At 40.4% G+C, this 17,588-nt stretch overlaps 1 protein-coding gene across 16 annotated transcripts in view; it reads left to right on the forward strand.

The window, feature by feature from the left end:
* LOC139760347 (cubilin-like) overlaps nucleotides 1–17,588 on the forward strand; it is a 344,737-nt gene that overhangs the window by 269,379 nt on the left and 57,770 nt on the right. The gene's annotated exons all lie outside the window — the stretch shown is intronic.

Raw genomic sequence — 17,588 nt, forward strand, 5'->3', positions numbered from 1 at the left:
TTATTAGTATACTTTACTCCACTTTTACAGAAGGAACAACAATTGATACTTGCTATTAAAATTCCTTTACACACTTAATTTATGTATCATCCACATATGATCATTATCCTCATTATTCCTTTGACACTCAAATGTTACTTTTCATGTTTTGTTTACAATAAATTACCTCTTTTGTCATCCTGAGCTACATCTTTATTGGATTATTTTATCTTACATATCAGTCTAGATCCCTCTTCCATCCACTGCACTTGAGGTCTGTTTCCATCTCTTTATTGTATGAAATTAGATTTTTTCTTTAGTTACTCATTTTAGCACATATAAAGTAACTGTAGGCAAACCATCCTTGCTATGTTGAAATATCAATGGCTACTTCTCAGTAATAATGTATTTTAAATTTTTAGTTCTACCTTGTATTTCATGCCTAGTCCTTGGCTCCCAGAGATGCTGCATTCCCAATACCTTCATTTTGAATTCTTACAGCTCCGTAGTGTTTTATTCCCAACCCATGCGCCCCTGCTGTATTTTACTCCTGTCAGTCATACAGTTGCAGATGTACATAATTACAGGTTCCTGAATAAATATTTTACAACTGTTGTATGTAGTAAATAAACTAAATTGGATGTATATTCTTATGCATTACCTCATCCTTTGGTATTCCTTGGTGTGTATTCAACTTAATGTATGAATTCCAAAACATAATCTCTCATTTTGCTTATTCCTGGGTTATATATTTTTTTTGTCTCTTCCAGATTTTTCATATATTCCATTTTGCTTATTCCTAACACTATGCCCATTATCTGTATTTCTTCACCCTGGTTTATTAATAACATGACCTAAATTTACATCCTTTTGTATTTTGGACTTTTTTTTCACTCAAACTTTTCTCTGTCATGTATTCACTTAAGCATTAAATTCTTCACCCCGGTAGATGTTGACCTTTCCCTCCTTTTATGTGGATAATAGAATCCTTTTTAGGTGATGATTGGCTCATTTGTGTCTTTCACTGTCCAGTAATTTACACTTTCATTCAATTATATCTTAGGAATTACTAGATACATACATTTGTGTTTGTTCCCTCAAAATAAGTGAAAAGTTTTGGTCAGAGAGAGAGAGAGAGAGAATATGCTATATTTACATTTTTTTTTAATTATCCCAGGACATTGTTTTAAGAAATATCACTAGTGTTACCCAATCCCCTCTCCAGAGACTCTTGCAACCAAAGGCTGCACTACTTCCAGAATCGGGGAAAAGTGGACTCCTTTAGTTTATTTGTGAGACTGTACTCCTAGCACTAACTCACCTATGGAGTCTTTTTATTTTTTACATGCAGTGAAATTTCATGCTGGCAGTCTGGTAATATATATATATTTTTTTTTTTTTTTTTTTTTATACTTTGTCGCTGTCTCCCGCGTTTGCGAGGTAGCGCAAGGAAACAGACGAAAGAAATGGCCCAACCCCCCCCCATACGCATGTACATACACACGTCCACACACGCAAATATACATACCTACACAGCTTTCCATGGTTTACCCCGGACGCTTCACATGCCTTGGTTCAATCCACTGACACCACGTCAACCCCTGTATACCACATCACTCCAATTCGCTCTATTTCTTGCCCTCCTTTCACCCTCCTGCATGTTCAGGCCCCGATCACACAAAATCCTTTTCACTCCATCTTTCCACCTCCAATTTGGTCTCCCTCTTCTCCTCGTTCCCTCCACCTCCGACACATATATCCTCTTGGTCAATCTTTCCTCACTCATTCTCTCCATGTGCCCAAACCATTTCAAAACACCCTCTTCTGCTCTCTCAACCACGCTCTTTTTATTTCCACACATCTCTCTTACCCTTACGTTACTTACTCGATCAAACCACCTCACACCACACATTGTCCTCAAGCATCTCATTTCCAGCACATCCATCCTCCTGCGCACAACTCTATCCATAGCCCACGCCTCGCAACCATACAACATTGTTGGAACCACTATTCCTTCAAACATACCCATTTTTGCATTCCGGGATAATGTTCTCGACTTCCACACATTTTTCAAGGCTCCCAAAATTTTCGCCCCCTCCCCCACCCTATGATCCACTTCCGCTTCCATGGTTCCATCCGCTGACAGATCCACTCCCAGATATCTAAAACACTTCACTTCCTCCAGTTTTTCTCCATTCAAACTCACCTCCCAATTGACTTGACCCTCAACCCTACTGTACCTAATAACCTTGCTCTTATTCACATTTACTCTTAACTTTCTTCTTCCACACACTTTACCAAACTCAGTCACCAGCTTCTGCAGTTTCTCACATGAATCAGCCACCAGCGCTGAATCATCAGCGAACAACAACTGACTCACTTCCCAAGCTCTCTCATCCACAACAGACTGCATACTTGCCCTTCTTTCCAAAACTCTTGCATTCACCTCCCTAACAACCCCATCCATAAACAAATTAAACAACCATGGAGACATCACACACCCCTGCCGCAAACCTACGTTCACTGAGAACCAATAACTTTCCTCTCTTCCTACACGTACACATGCCTTACATCCTCGATAAAAACTTTTCACTGCTTCTAACAACTTGCCTCCCACTCCCACACCTTGCAGCCATATAACATTGTTAGAACCACCATTCCCTCAAACATACCCATTTTTGCTTTCCAAGATAATGTGCTCGACTTCTACACATTTTTCAATGCTCCCAGACCTTTCGCCCCCTCCCCCACAGTATGATTCATTTCTGCTTCCATGGTGCCATCCGCTGCCAAATCCACTCCCAGATATCTAAAACACTTCACTACCTCCAGTTTTTCTCCGTTCAAACTTACCTCCCAGTTGACTTGTCCCTCAACCCTACTGTACCTAATAACCTTGCTCTTATTCACCTTTACTCTCAGCTTTCTTTTTTCACACACTTTACCAAACTCAGTCCCCAGCTTCTGCAGTTTCTCACCTGAATCAGCCACCAGTGCTGTATCATCAGCGAACAACAACTGAATCACTTCCCAAGCTCTCTCATGCACAACAGACTGCATACTTGCCCCTCTTTCCAAAACTCTTGCATTTACCAACCTAACAACCCCATCCATAAACAAATTAAGCAACCATGGAGACATCACACACCCCTGCCACTAACCAACATTCAGTGAGAACCAATCACTTTCCTATCTTCCTACTCGTGCACATGCCTTACATCCCCGATAAAAACTTTTCACGGCTTCTAACTTGCCTCCCACACCATATATATATTCATTATTTTTTTTTTTTTATACTATTCGCCATCTTCCACGTTAGTGAGGTAGCATTAAGAACAGAGGGCTGAGCCTTTGAGGGAAATCCTCACTTGGCCCCCTTCTCTGTTCCTTTTTTGGAAAATTAAAAACGAGGGGAGGATTTCCAGCTCATCGCTTCCTCCCTTTTAGTCGCCTTCTATGACACGCAGGGAATATGTGCAAAGTATTCTTTCTCCCCTATCCCCAGGGAGGTCAAGAGAAAAGGGTGCAAGAGGTGAAAAAGAGGGCAAATGAGAGTTGGGGTGAGAGAGTATCATCAAATTTTAGGGAGAATAAAATGATGCTTTGGAAGGGGGTAGTTAAAGTGCGTAAGACAAGGGAACAAATGGGAACGTCAGTGAAGGGGGCTAATGGGAAGGTGATAACAAGTAGTGGTGATGTGAGAAGGAGATGGGGTGAGTATTTTGAATGTTTGTTGAATGTGTTTGATGATAGAGTGGCAGATATAGGGTGTTTTGGTTGAGGTGGTGTGCAAAGTGAGAAGGTTAGGAAGATGAAAGCCGGCAAGGCAGTGGGTTTGGATGGTATTGCAGTGGAATTTATTATTAAAGGGGGTGACTGTATTGTTGACTGGTTGGTAAGGTTATTTAATGTATGTAAGACTCATGGTGAGGTGCCTGAGGACTGGCGGAATGCTTGCATAGTGCCATTGTACAAAGGCAAAGGGGATAAGAGTGAGTGCTCAAATTACAGAGGTATAAGTTTGTTGAGAGTATTCCTGGTAAATTGTATGGGAGGGTATTGATTGAGAAGGTGAAGGCATGTACAGAGCATCAGATTGGGGAAGAGCAGTGTGGTTTCAGAAGTGGTAGAGGATGTGTGGATCAGGTGTTTGCTTTGAAAAATGTATGTGAGAAATACTTAGAAAAGCAAATGGATTTGTATGTAGCATTTATGGATCTGGAGAAGGCATATGATAGAGTTGTTAGAGATGCTATGTGGAAGGTATTAAGAATATATGGTGTGGGAGGTAAGTTGTTAGAAGCAGTGAAAAGCTTTTATCGAGGATGTGAGGTATGTGTACGAGTAGGAAGAGAGGAAAGTGATTGGTTCTCAGTGAACGTAGGTTTGTGGCAGGGGTGTGTGATGTCTTCATGGTTGTTTGATTTGTTTATGGATGGGGTTGTTAGGGAGGTGAATGCAAGAGTTTTGGAAAGAGGGGCAAGTATGCAGTCTGTTGTGGATGAGAGAGCTTGGGAAGTGAGTCGGTTGTTGTTTGCTGATGTTACAGCGCTGGTGGCTGATTCATGTGAGAAACTGCAGAAGCTAGTGACTTGAGTTTGGTGAAGTGTGTGAAAGAAGAAAGCTGAGAATGAATGTGAATAAGAGCAAGGTTATTAGGTACAGTAGGGTTGAAGGACAAGTCAGTTGGGAGGTAAGTTTGAATGGAGAAAAACTGGAGGAAGTGAAGTGTTTTAGATATCTGGGAGTGGATTTGGCAGTGGATGGAACCATTGAAGCAGAAGTGAATCATAGGGAGGGGGTGAAAGTTTTGGGAGCGTTGAAAAATGTGTGGAAGTCGAGAACGTTATCTTGGAAAGCAAAACGGGTATGTTTGAAGGATTAGTGGTTCCATCAATGCTATATGGTTGCGGGGCATGGGCTATAGATAAAGTTGTGCGGAGGAGGGTGGATGTGCTGGAAATGAGATGTTTGAGGACAATATGTGGTGTGAGGTGGTTTGATCGAGTAAGTAATGAAAGAGTGAGAGAGATGTGTGGTAGTAAAAAGAGTGTGGTTGAGAGAGCAGAAGAGGGTGTTTTGAAATGGTTTGGTCACATGGAGGGAATGAGTGAGGAAAGACTGACAAAGAGGATATATGTGTCAGAGGTGGAGTATATGAGGAGAAGTGGGAGACCAAATTGGAGGTGGAAAGTTGGAGTGAAAAAGATTTTGTGTGATCGGGGCCTGAACATGCAGGAGGATAAAAGGCATGCAAGGAATAGAGTGAATTGGAACGATGTGGTATACCAGGGTTGACGCGCTGTCAGTGGATTGAACCAGGTCATGTGAAGTGTCTGGGGTAAACCATGGAAAGTTGTGTGGGGCTTGGATGTGGAAAGGGAGCTGTGGTTTCGGTGCATTATACATGACAGCTAGAGACTGAGTGCGAACGAATGTGGCCTTTTTTGTCTTTTCATAGCACTACCTCATGCACATGCGGGAGGAGGGGTTTGTCATTTCATGTGTGGCGGGGTGGCGACGGGAATGAATAAGGGCAGACAGTATGAATTATGTACATGTGTATATATGTATGTATACATTGAGATGTATAGGTATGTATATGTGTGTGTGTGGACGTGTATGTATATACATGTGTATGTGGGTGGGTTGGGCCATTCTTTCGTCTGTTTCCTTGCGCTACCTCGCTAATGCGGGAGACAGCAACAAAGTATAATAGATAAATAGATAAATATGTTGTTATTATTATTGATATTGTTATTAATATTATTAAAGTTAATTGCTGTTTCCTGCGTCAGCAAGGTAGCACCAGGACACAGACAAAGAAAGGGCTAGCCATTCATTTACACATATACATAAATGCCCATTCACACACATATACGTACATGTACATATATATATATATCAACCTATACACATATACATACACTTAGACATATATACACATGTACATAATCATACTTGCTTGCCTTCATCCATTCCTGGCGCTAACCTGCCCTGCAAGAAACAACATCGCTACCCCCTTCTCCATTGAGTTAGTGCCAGGAAAAGACAAAAAAGGTCACATTTGTTCTCTTGTCTCTAGCTGTCACGTGTGATGCACTGAAACCACAGTTCCCTGTCCAGATCCAGGCCCCACAGGCCTTTCCATGGTTTACCCCAGATGTTTCCCATGCCCTGGTTCAGTACATTGACTGCACCTTCAACCACAGTATACTTCAACACACCCTCTTCTGCTCTCTCAACCACGTACAAACCTCCAACAGCCAGGCTTAAACCCGGGACTCCTGCGTGGCAGGAGGGAACGCTACTGCTAGGATCTGATTGCCCCTTATAGGGAAATGACCATTCAGATACTAAGTAATTGAATACCCTTTGTCTCACAATGTTGAGCAGTGGGGTCTAGACTGGTCATATCCCATCAGACTCACATAACCAGCTGATAGCATTTTACGGAACCTAACTGTACAACATGGAGATATATGAATAAGAATGTAGTGCATATGAATGTGCACTTTCATATAACAAAAACCTCCAACAGCCAGGCTCAAACTAGGGACTCTTGCATGGCAGGCAGGGGTGCTACCACTAGGTTATGATTGCCCTTAATAAGGAAATGACTTTGAATACTGAGTAATCGAATACCCCTCATCTCACATCGGTGAGCAATGGGGCCTAGACAGATCAAGTCCCATCAGGCTTACTCAACCAGCAGATAACATTTTACAGAACCTAACTGTACAACACAGAGGTATATGAATACGAATATAGTGCATATGATCATGCACTTTCATAGAACACACAAACCTCCAAGGCCAGGCGGTAGCACTCCCACCTACCATACATACATACATACATACATACATACATACATACATACATACATACACACACACACACACACACACACACACACACACACACACACACACACACACACACACACACACATACATACATACATACATACATATACACACACACACACACACACACAGGTCTCTTCCCTACCAAGGTTTTGATTATGAACATTGGGAATAATGGATACCATTTTACCAGCCACAGCATCTGGTTTTAAGTATCAAGAGTTTTCTACATATGCACATTTATGTATAAGCACTCAAGCCTACCTTTGTTAACAAAGTGGATGCACTCTCAAAGAGATATTAGATGGTGATATATCGTTGAAGTTATTGGAAAGTGTTCCAGGATTTAGAAGAGGCAAGCACAATTGGAAACATCATCAAAAACAAACAGAATAAAGTTTAGATTGCTTGATGAAGTGAAGTATGTAAAAAGAAATACAAATTAAAGGTACTGAACAAGATGATAAAACAATAAAATGACAGTCATTTACTTTTACCGGAGAAAATGCACCACTGTGTTTTTTGTCCCCAGCTCTTCCTTCTTAATGATTTTGAGATTTATGCTGCACATTTAGCCCAGTGGGGCTACTAGTACTTTTTAGTCATTCAGATGACATGATGGAGGTAATAAAATCACTTTATCAATCCAAACCACATATTAAATGAGTCTCCAACACAAGGAAGTTTGTGTAGCAGGGTGTGGTTAATACCGAACTGGCATTTGTGCACTTGATTGGTTTATGAACAGAGAGTTGTGAAGCTCTTCATTGATTGCCGTATGGTTTGAACAAACCCCCGTCAGTTGTATTCACGACGCACGAGTAAAAAAATTTGTTTCATCCTGCGTAAGGTGAGTTTAGTGTCACTTGTTTCTTGCTGGTTTGATTTTTCTTTTATGTTTTTTTTATTTTATAAGAGAAACACTTATTTTCTTGATATATTCTTGAAAACACTCATTTCTCAGAAAGGCCTGAAATTTTGGTGTCGTCATTATGATGGTCACAAAAAAAAGTCTTGAAAATAAGTACAGAAAAGCAATAAACCTTTAGTATAGATAGAGATTGTTAGTATATTAAGTCCTCTACAACATTGAAATTGTATTTCACCAACTCTACGAAAATTTTCTTGGATTCTGAGGTTTTCTTTCTTTAGGGACACCCCTCCTGGGTATCTCATTTAGTGTAGCATACATATAATGTATGGTACACTAAAGGAGATACCCTTGAGGGGTGTCCCTAAAGAAAGAAAACCTCAGAATCCAAGAAAATTATAGTGCAAACACCTCTCATAGATGATATCTCACCAGATTCAGTTGTTTTACCATTTTATTCTTGGTATTATGTCCCTGAAAATTATAGTAACAAACTAGGTATTTTTCTCAATGACTTAGTGCAGTTAACATTGTTAGATTACTTTTCCTGACCTTGTTATAAAGGAGCTTCATTCCCAAAGTATTCATATATATATATATATATATATATATATATATATATATATATATATATATATATATATTTATTTATTTAATTTATTTTGCATTGTCGCTGTCTCCCGCGTTTGTGAGGTAACACAAGGAAACAGACGAAAGAAATGGCCCAACCCACCCCCATACACATGTATATATACACACGCAAATATACATACCTATACATCACAATGTACACATATATATACACACACAGACACATACATATATACCCATGCACACAATTCACACTGTCTGCCTTTATTCATTCCCATCGCCACCTCACCACACATGGAATACCATCCCCCTCCCCCTCATGTGTGCAGGGTAGCGCTAGGAAAAGACAACAAAGGCCTCATTCGTTCACACTCAGTCTCTAGCTGTCATGCAATAATCCCTGAAACCACAGCTCCCTTTCCACATCCAGGCCCCACACAGCTTTCCATGGTTTACCCCAGAAGCTTCACATGCCCTGATTCAAATCCACTGACAGCACGTCAACCCCGGTATACCACATCGATCCAATTCACTCTATTCCTTGCCCGCCTTTCACCCTCCTGCATGTTCAGGCCCCAATCACTCAAAATCTTTTTCACTCCATCTTTCCACCTCCAATTTGGTCTCCCACTTCTCCTCGTTCCCTCCACCTCCGACACATATATCCTCTTGGTCAATCTTTCCTCACTCATTCTCTCCATGTGCCCAAACCATTTCAAAACACCCTCTTCTGCTCTCTCAACCACACTCTTTTTATTTCCACACATCTCTCTTACCCTTACATTACTTACTCGATCAAACCACCTTACACCGCATATTGTCCTCAAACATCTCATTTCCAGCACATCCACCCTCCTGCGCACAACTTTATCCATAGCCGATGCCTCGCAACCATACAACATTGTTGGAACCACTATTCCTTCAAACAGCCATTTTTGCTTTCCGAGATAATGTTCTCGACTTCACACATTCTTCAAGGCTCCCAGGATTTTCGCCCCCTCCCCCACCCTATGATTCACTTCCGCTTCCATGGTTCCATCCGCTGCCAGATCCACTCCCAGATATCTAAAACACTTTACTTCCTCCAGTTTTTCTCCATTCAAACTTACCTCCCAATTGACTTGACCCTCAACCCTACTGTACCTAATAACCTTGCTCTTATTCACATTTACTCTTAACTTTCTTCTTTCACACACTTTACCAAACTCAGTTACCAGCTTGTGCAGTTTCTCACATGAATCAGCCACCAGCGCTGTATCATCAGCGAACAACAACTGACTCACTTCCCAAGCTCTCTCATCCCAAACAGACTGCATACTTGCCCCTCTTTCCAAAACTCTTGCATTCACCTCCCTAAGAACCCCATCCATAAACAAATTAAACAACCATGGAGACATCACACACCCCTGCCGCAAACCTACGAAAAATGGGGTGAAAAAGATTTTGAGTGATTGGGGCCTGAACATGCAGGAGGGTGAAAGGCGGGCAAGGAATAGAGTGAATTGGATCGATGTGGTATACTGGGGTTGACGTGCTGTCATTGGATTGAATCAGGGCATGTGAAGCTTCTGGGGTAAACCATGGAAAGTTGTGTGGGGCCTGGATGTGGAAAGGAAGCTGTGGTTTCGGGCATTATTGCATGACAGCTAGAGACTGAGTGTGAACGAATGGGGCCTTTGTTGTCTTTTCCTAGCGCTACCTCGCACACATGAGGGGGGAGGGGGATGGTATTCCATGTGTGGCGAGGTGGCGATGGGAATGAATAAAGGCAGACAGTGTGAATTGTGTGCATGGGTATATATGTATGTGTCTGTGTGTGTATATATATGTGTACATTGAGATGTATAGGTATGTATATTTGTGTGTGTGGACGTGTATGTATATACATGTGTATGGGGGTGGGTTGGGCCATTTCTTTCGTCTGTTTCCTTGCGCTACCTCGCAAACACGGGAGACAGCGACAAAGCAAAATAAATAAATAATATATATATATATATATATATATATATATATATATATATATATATATATATAATATAATATAATATAATATATATATAAGACTAGGGAGCAAATGGGAACTTCAGTGAAGGGCGCAAATGGGGAGGTGATAACAAGTAGTGGTGATGTGAGAAGGAGATGGAGTGTGTATTTTGAAGGTTTGTTGAATGTGTTTGATGATAGAGTGGCAGATATAGGGTGTTTTGGTCGAGGTGGTGTGCAAAGTGAGAGGGTTAGGGAAAATGAATTGGTAAACAGAGAAGAGGTAGTAAAAGCTTTGCAGGAAGATGAAAGCCAGCAAGGCAGCAGGTTTGGATGGTATTGCAGTGGAATTTATTAAAAAAGGGGGTGACTGTATTGTTGACTGGTTGGTAAGGTTATTTAATGTATGTATGACTCATGGTGAGGTGCCTGAGGATTGGCGGAATGCGTGCATAGTGCCATTGTACAAAGGCAAAGGGGATAAGAGTGAGTGCTCAAATTACAGAGGTATAAGTTTGTTGAGTATTCCTGGGAAATTATATGGGAGGGTATTGATTGAGAGGGTGAAGGCATGTACAGAGCATCAGATTGGGGAAGAGCAGTGTGGTTTCAGAAGTGGTAGAGGATGTGTGGATCAGGTGTTTGCTTTGAAGAATGTATGTGAGAAATACTTAGAAAAGCAAATGGATTTGTATGTAGCATTTATGGATCTGGAGAAGGCATATGATAAGAGTTGATAGAGATGCTCTGTGGAAGGTATTAAGAATATATGGTGTGGGAGGCAAGTTGTTAGAAGCAGTGAAAAGTTTTTATCGAGGATGTAAGGTATGTGTACGTGTAGGAAGAGAGGAAAGTGATTGGTTCTCAGTGAATGTAGGTTTGCGGTAGGGGTGTGTGATGTCTCCATGGTTGTTTAATTTGTTTATGGATGGGGTTGTTAGGGAGTTGAATGCAAGAGTTTTGGAAAGAGGGGCAAATATGAAGTCTGTTGTGGATGAGAGAGCTTGGGAAGTGAGTCAGTTGTTGTTCGCTGATGATACAGCGCTGGTGGCTGATTCATGTGAGAAACTGCAGAAGCTGGTGACTGAGTTTGGTAAAGTGTGTGAAAGAAGAAAGTTAAGAGTAAATGTGAATAAGAGCAAGGTTATTAGGTACAGTAGGGTTGAGGGTCAAGTCAATTGGGAGGTGAGTTTGAATGGAGAAAAACTGGAGGAAGTGAAGTGTTTTAGATATCTGGGAGTGGATCTGGCAGCGGATGGAACCATGGAAGCGGAAGTGGATCATAGGGTGGGGGAGGGGGCGAAAATTCTGGGAGCCTTGAAGAATGTGTGGAAGTCGAGAACATTATCTCGGAAAGCAAAAATGGGTATGTTTGAAGGAATAGTGGTTCCAACAATGTTGTATGGTTGCGAGGCGTGGGCTATGGATAGAGTTGTGCACAGGAGGATGGATGTACTGGAAATGAGATGTTTGAGGACAATGTGTGGTGTGAGGTGGTTTGATCGAGTAAGTAACGTAAGGGTAAGAGAGATGTGTGGAAATAAAAAGAGCGTGGTTGAGAGAGCAGAAGAGGGTGTTTTGAAATGGTTTGGGCACATGGAGAGAATGAGTGAGGAAAGATTGACCAAGAGGATATATGTGTCGGAGGTGGAGGGAACGAGGAGAAGAGGGAGACCAAATTGGAGGTGGAAAGATGGAGTGAAAAAGATTTTGTGTGATCGGGGCCTGAACATGCAGGAGGGTGAAAGGAGGGCAAGGAATAGAGTGAATTGGAGCGATGTGGTATACCGGGGTTGATGTGCTGTCAGTGGATTGAATCAAGGCATGTGAAGCGTCTGGGGTAAACCATGGAAAGCTGTGTAGGTATGTATATTTGCGTGTGTGGACGTATGTATATACATGTGTATGGGGGTGGGTTGGGCCATTTCTTTCGTCTGTTTCCTTGCGCTACCTCGCAAACGCGGGAGACAGCGACAAAGCAAAAAAAAAAAAAAAGTATATATATATATATATATATATATATATATATATATATATATATATATATATATATATATATATATATATACACACATACATTAACAAATAGTGGTGATGTGAGAAGGAGATGGAGTGATTATTTTGAAGGTTTGTTGAATGTGTTAGTTGATAGAGTGGCAGGTATAGGGTGTTTTGGTCGAGGTGGTGTGCGAAGTGAGAGAGTGATTTGGAGAATGATTTGGTAAACAGAGAAGAGATAGTTTGGATGATATTGCAGTGGAATTTATTAAAAAAAGGAGGTGACTGTGTTGTTGACTGGTTGGTGAGGATATTCAGTGTATGTATGGCTCATGGTGAAGTGCCTGAGGATTGGTGGAATGCATGCATGGTGCCATTGTACAAAGGCAAAGGGGATAAAGTTGAGTGTTCAAATTACAGAAGTATAAATTTGTTGAGTATTCCTGGAAAATTATATGGGAAGGTATCGATTGAGAGGGTGAAGGCATGTACAGAGCATCAGATTAGGGTAGAGCAATGTGGATCAGGTGTTTGCTTTGAAGAATGTATATGAGAAATACTTAGAAAAACAAATGGATCTGTATGTAGCATTTATGGATCTGGAGAAGACATATGATAGAGTTGATAAGAAATGCTCTGTGGAGGGTTTTAAGAGTATATGGTGTGGAAGGCAAGTTGCTAGAAGCAGTGAAAAGTTTTTCTTGAGGATGTAAGGCATGTGTTTGAGTTGGAAGAGAGGAAAGTGATTGATTCTCAGTGAATGTCAGTTTGTGGCAGGGGTGCATGATGTTTAATTTGTTTATGGATGAGGTTGTTAGGGAGGTAAATGCAAGAGTTTTGGAGAGAGGGGAGAGTATGCAGTCTGTTGTGGATGAGAGGGCCTGGGAAGTGAGTCAGTTGTTGTTCGCTGATAACACTTAGCGAGGTAGCGTTAAGAACAGAGAACTGAGCCTTAGAGGGACTATCCTCACTTGACCCCTTTCTCTGTTCCTTTTGTAAGGAAATTAAAAAACGGGAGGGGAGGATTTCCGGTCCCCTGCTCCCTCCCCTTTTAATTGCCTTCTACGACACGCAGGGAATATGTGGGAAGTATTCTTTCTTCCCTGTCCCTAAGGATGTATTTATATTTATATTTTATTTATTTAGTGGTGCTGCCTCCCTCCATGGACCATATCACCTTGTAACCACCAATGACCAAAGCATCTCTCACAATTGCCGCGAACTGCACCGTCTCTGATTACTGCTGACCACTACTACTGACATCATTTCTCACAGCCATCCACTAAGACCACTTATCACAACCCACGCCTTTTCACCTGACATCAGTTAATTAATCAAGAACCAAATAATTACTTCATTTTCTGTGTAAACCATAAACTTTTCTGTTTTTGCCATTTAAAACTTTTTAAGGTCATCTTTTTATACTAGTTCAGTCTCTGTCATATGTGTTTTCATTATTTTGACAAGTGCTTGCCATTAGCTATTGCTTTACAAGTTACTTTCAGTATTTTAAGTATGGATCAACATATATGCAGCTGAAAAATTTGCTTTGGACTCATGTACCTAATGTTGACAGAGCATGGGTGATTCTATGAACTCGGTATGGAATGGCTAGAATTACTCTACCTCGAATGTACCATGAATTTTGTTTCCCTTCGGAATAAATAAGAAACTGAGCTAAAAGATACTACATAAACAAATTTGCATTGTATAATTCTACTATTCTTTTCCCCTACAGCTAAGACGAAAGTTATGTCTTTGTTGTTGTCTATATGAGTATTTTTCACTTAATCTTATTTGTATTTTGATTTTCTGTGAGTTTTTTCCCTTTAGTTTCTCACCATCGTTGCCCATGACTATTGTCATGATTTGAAATTCTTGTCCTTTGTGTTTTCCATCTTTCTCATACTTGTCCATCTTTCCTCCTATCTTTCTGTCAGTGTCATCCTTGTCATGATAGTCTTCTAATCTTCTAAATTGTCATGCCCAGCCTTGTCTTTTCAGCCCTTTCGTTCCTTTCTCTATTGTATCATGTCATTCTCTTATCCAGCATCCTTTATCATTTTCTTAGTCCTCTATTCGGCAGCCCTTATTTAGTAACATCTTTCCATCAACCCATATCCTTTTGTACTGTCCCTATCCTTATATTCCAATCCTTTTCTTAACCTCAGTTATCTTCTTCAGTCACTCCCCCATCCCCCATAATTCTCAGATCCCAATCCCTTTCTCATCCTCCATATCGTTCATCATCATCCATATTGTTCAATACTCATCCCTGTAACTGCCTATCCTCCTTTCATTCCCTTCTTTATCTTTCATTCTTACTTTACCACTCATATTTATTTTATATATCTTCTACTCTAAATTTTCAGGATGAAATTAGCTCATCCAGTTTCAGATGTTTATAATTTGTCTTCTGCTAATTTGTCTGTTATCCATGATAGCATTGATTTCTGTATTTTATCTTTTATCTGATTTTAGAAGTTCAACTTGTAAATCCACTTGCATATAACCACTCAACTCTCCATTCTCAACAGATTCCTTTACTTGTTTCCTTCCCTTTGCTGAACATCCTCCTCCTCATCCTCTAATTGTTCTGTTGTCTCTTCTAACTTCTGTCACTCTTTGTCCAATTCACTCATCACTCCCTCTGCACCCTGGGACTGTCCTCTCCACTCACTCTATTGGAAAATGATGTATGTGAATGAGTAAGTCATCTGCTTTGGTAGACTGAAAATTACTGAGAAAGTTGCATGTTACCTAAGAATTCTATGTTGCTCTTAAGTGTCACCAAACTGCATGTTGTATGGTGATATATATGCTCTAAAACTGCAGTAGTGTTGTGTGATGAATTGTAGGGGGCACCATGATGCCTGTGACATTAACTGATGTGAAGTACTGTAGTGTTAATGGAGCATGGTATGGCCTCTCTTAACGTGGTTCTGGTGACATTGTTTACCAACCCTTGGGCCAGAGCATTCACTCAGAGATCAGCAGCCCAATCATTAGTTGTCATTAGGCTGCACTGCATGTTGTATGCATGTTAGATTGAGTTCCAGAAGTACATAGTGTGTAGTTGCAGCTGTGTAACAAGAAATGTGACCAGGAAGTGTTGAGTGTCAACACTCACCACATACAAGGTTCTGAATTTGTAGTGTGGAATATTTTTTTGGATTCAAGTAATGTGATCATAAGTTATATTCACATATGGATGTTATAAGTTGAATAATTTAGGGGAGACAGGAGTATTCAATACAAGATGAAGGTGGAAAATCAAATACATTTTACATGATGCTGGTAGACTAAACAAAGTGTAACATGATGAAATTGAACTCTTAGAAAAGAAATATCATATTCTACACCAAGAGCAGGGAACAATGCCAATATTCCATGCTGCAGTGTATTAGGAAAAGAATATATATATATATATATATATATATATATATATATATATATATATATATATATATATATATATATATTTATATATTTATTATACTTTGTCGCTGTCTCCTGCGTTAGCGAGGTAGCGCAAGGAAACAGACGAAAGAATGGCCCAACCCACCCACATACACATGTATATATATACACGTCCACACATGCACATATACATACCTATACATCTCAAAGTATACATATATATACACACACAGAAATACATATATACACATATACATAATTCATACTTGCTGCCTTTATTAATTCCCGTTGCTACCCCGCCACACATGAAATGAAAACCCCCTCCCCCCCGCATGTGCATGAGGTAGCGCTAGGAAAAGACAACAAAGGCCACATTCATTCACACTCAGTCTCTAGCTGTCATGTATAATGCACCGAAACCACATTATATTATATATATATATATATAAATACATATATACACATATACATAATTCATACTTGCTGCCTTTATTAATTCCCGTTGCTACCCCCGCCACACATGAAATGAAAACCCCCTCCCCCCCGAATATATATATATATATATATATATATATATATATATATATATATATATATATATATATATATATATCCATTTTCCTTCTTTTGGAAAAAAAAAAAAACAGAGGGCCAGGTGAGGATATTCCCTCAAAGGCCCAGTCCTCTGTTCTTAACGCTACCTCGCTATCGCGGGAAATGGGAAATAGTATGAAAAAAAAAAAGATATATATATATATATATATATATATATATATATATATATATATATATATATATATATATATATATATATATTTATTCTTTCTTTTTCTTTTTTGCTTTGTTGCTGTCCCCCTGCATTTGCGAGGTAGCGCAAGAAAACAGACGAAAGAAATGGCCCATCCCACCCCCATACACATGTATATACATACGTCCACACACGCAAATATACATACCTACACAGCTTTCCATGGTTCACTCCAGACGCTTCACATGCCCTGATTCAATCCACTGACAGCACGTCAACCCCGGTATACCACATCGATCCAATTCACTCCATTCCTTGCCCTCCTTTCACCCTCCTGCATGTTCAGGCCCCGATCACACAAAATCTTTTTCACTCCATCTTTCCACCTCCAATTTGGTCTCCCTCTTCTCCTCATTCCCTCCACCTCCGACACATATATCCTCTTGGTCAATCTTTCCTCACTCATTCTCTCCATGTGCCCAAACCATTTCAAAACACCCTCTTCTGCTCTCTCAACCACGCTCTTTTTATTTCCACACATCTCTCTTACCCTTACATTACTTACTTGATCAAACCACCTCACACCACACATTGTCCTCAAACATCTCATTTCCAGCACATCCATCCTCCTATGCACAACTCTATCCATAGCCCACGCCTCGCAACCATACAACATTGTTGGAACCACTATTCCTTCAAACATACCCATTTTTGCTTTCCGAGATAATGTTCTCGACTTCCACACATTCTTCAAGGCTCCCAGATGTGTGGAAATAAAAAGAGCGTGGTTGAGAGAGCAGAAGAGGGTGTTTTGAAGTGGTTTGGGCACATGGAGAGAATGAGTGAGGAAAGATTGACCAAGAGGATATATGTGTCGGAGGTGGAGGGAACGAGGAGAAGAGGGAGACCAAATTGGAGGTGGAAAGATGGAGTGAAAAAGATTTTGTGTGATCGGGGCCTGAACATGCAGGAGGGTGAAAGGAGGGCAAGGAATAGAGTGAATTGGATTGATGTGGTATACCGGGGTTGACGTGCTGTCAGTGGATAGAATCAAGCCATGTGAAGCGTCTGGGGTAAACCATGGAAAGCTGTGTAGGTATGTATATTTGCGTGTGTGGACGTATGTATATAC

The sequence above is a fragment of the Panulirus ornatus genome, chromosome 36 (genome assembly GCF_036320965.1).
Source record: "Panulirus ornatus isolate Po-2019 chromosome 36, ASM3632096v1, whole genome shotgun sequence".
Taxonomy (NCBI): Eukaryota; Metazoa; Arthropoda; class Malacostraca; order Decapoda; family Palinuridae; genus Panulirus; species Panulirus ornatus.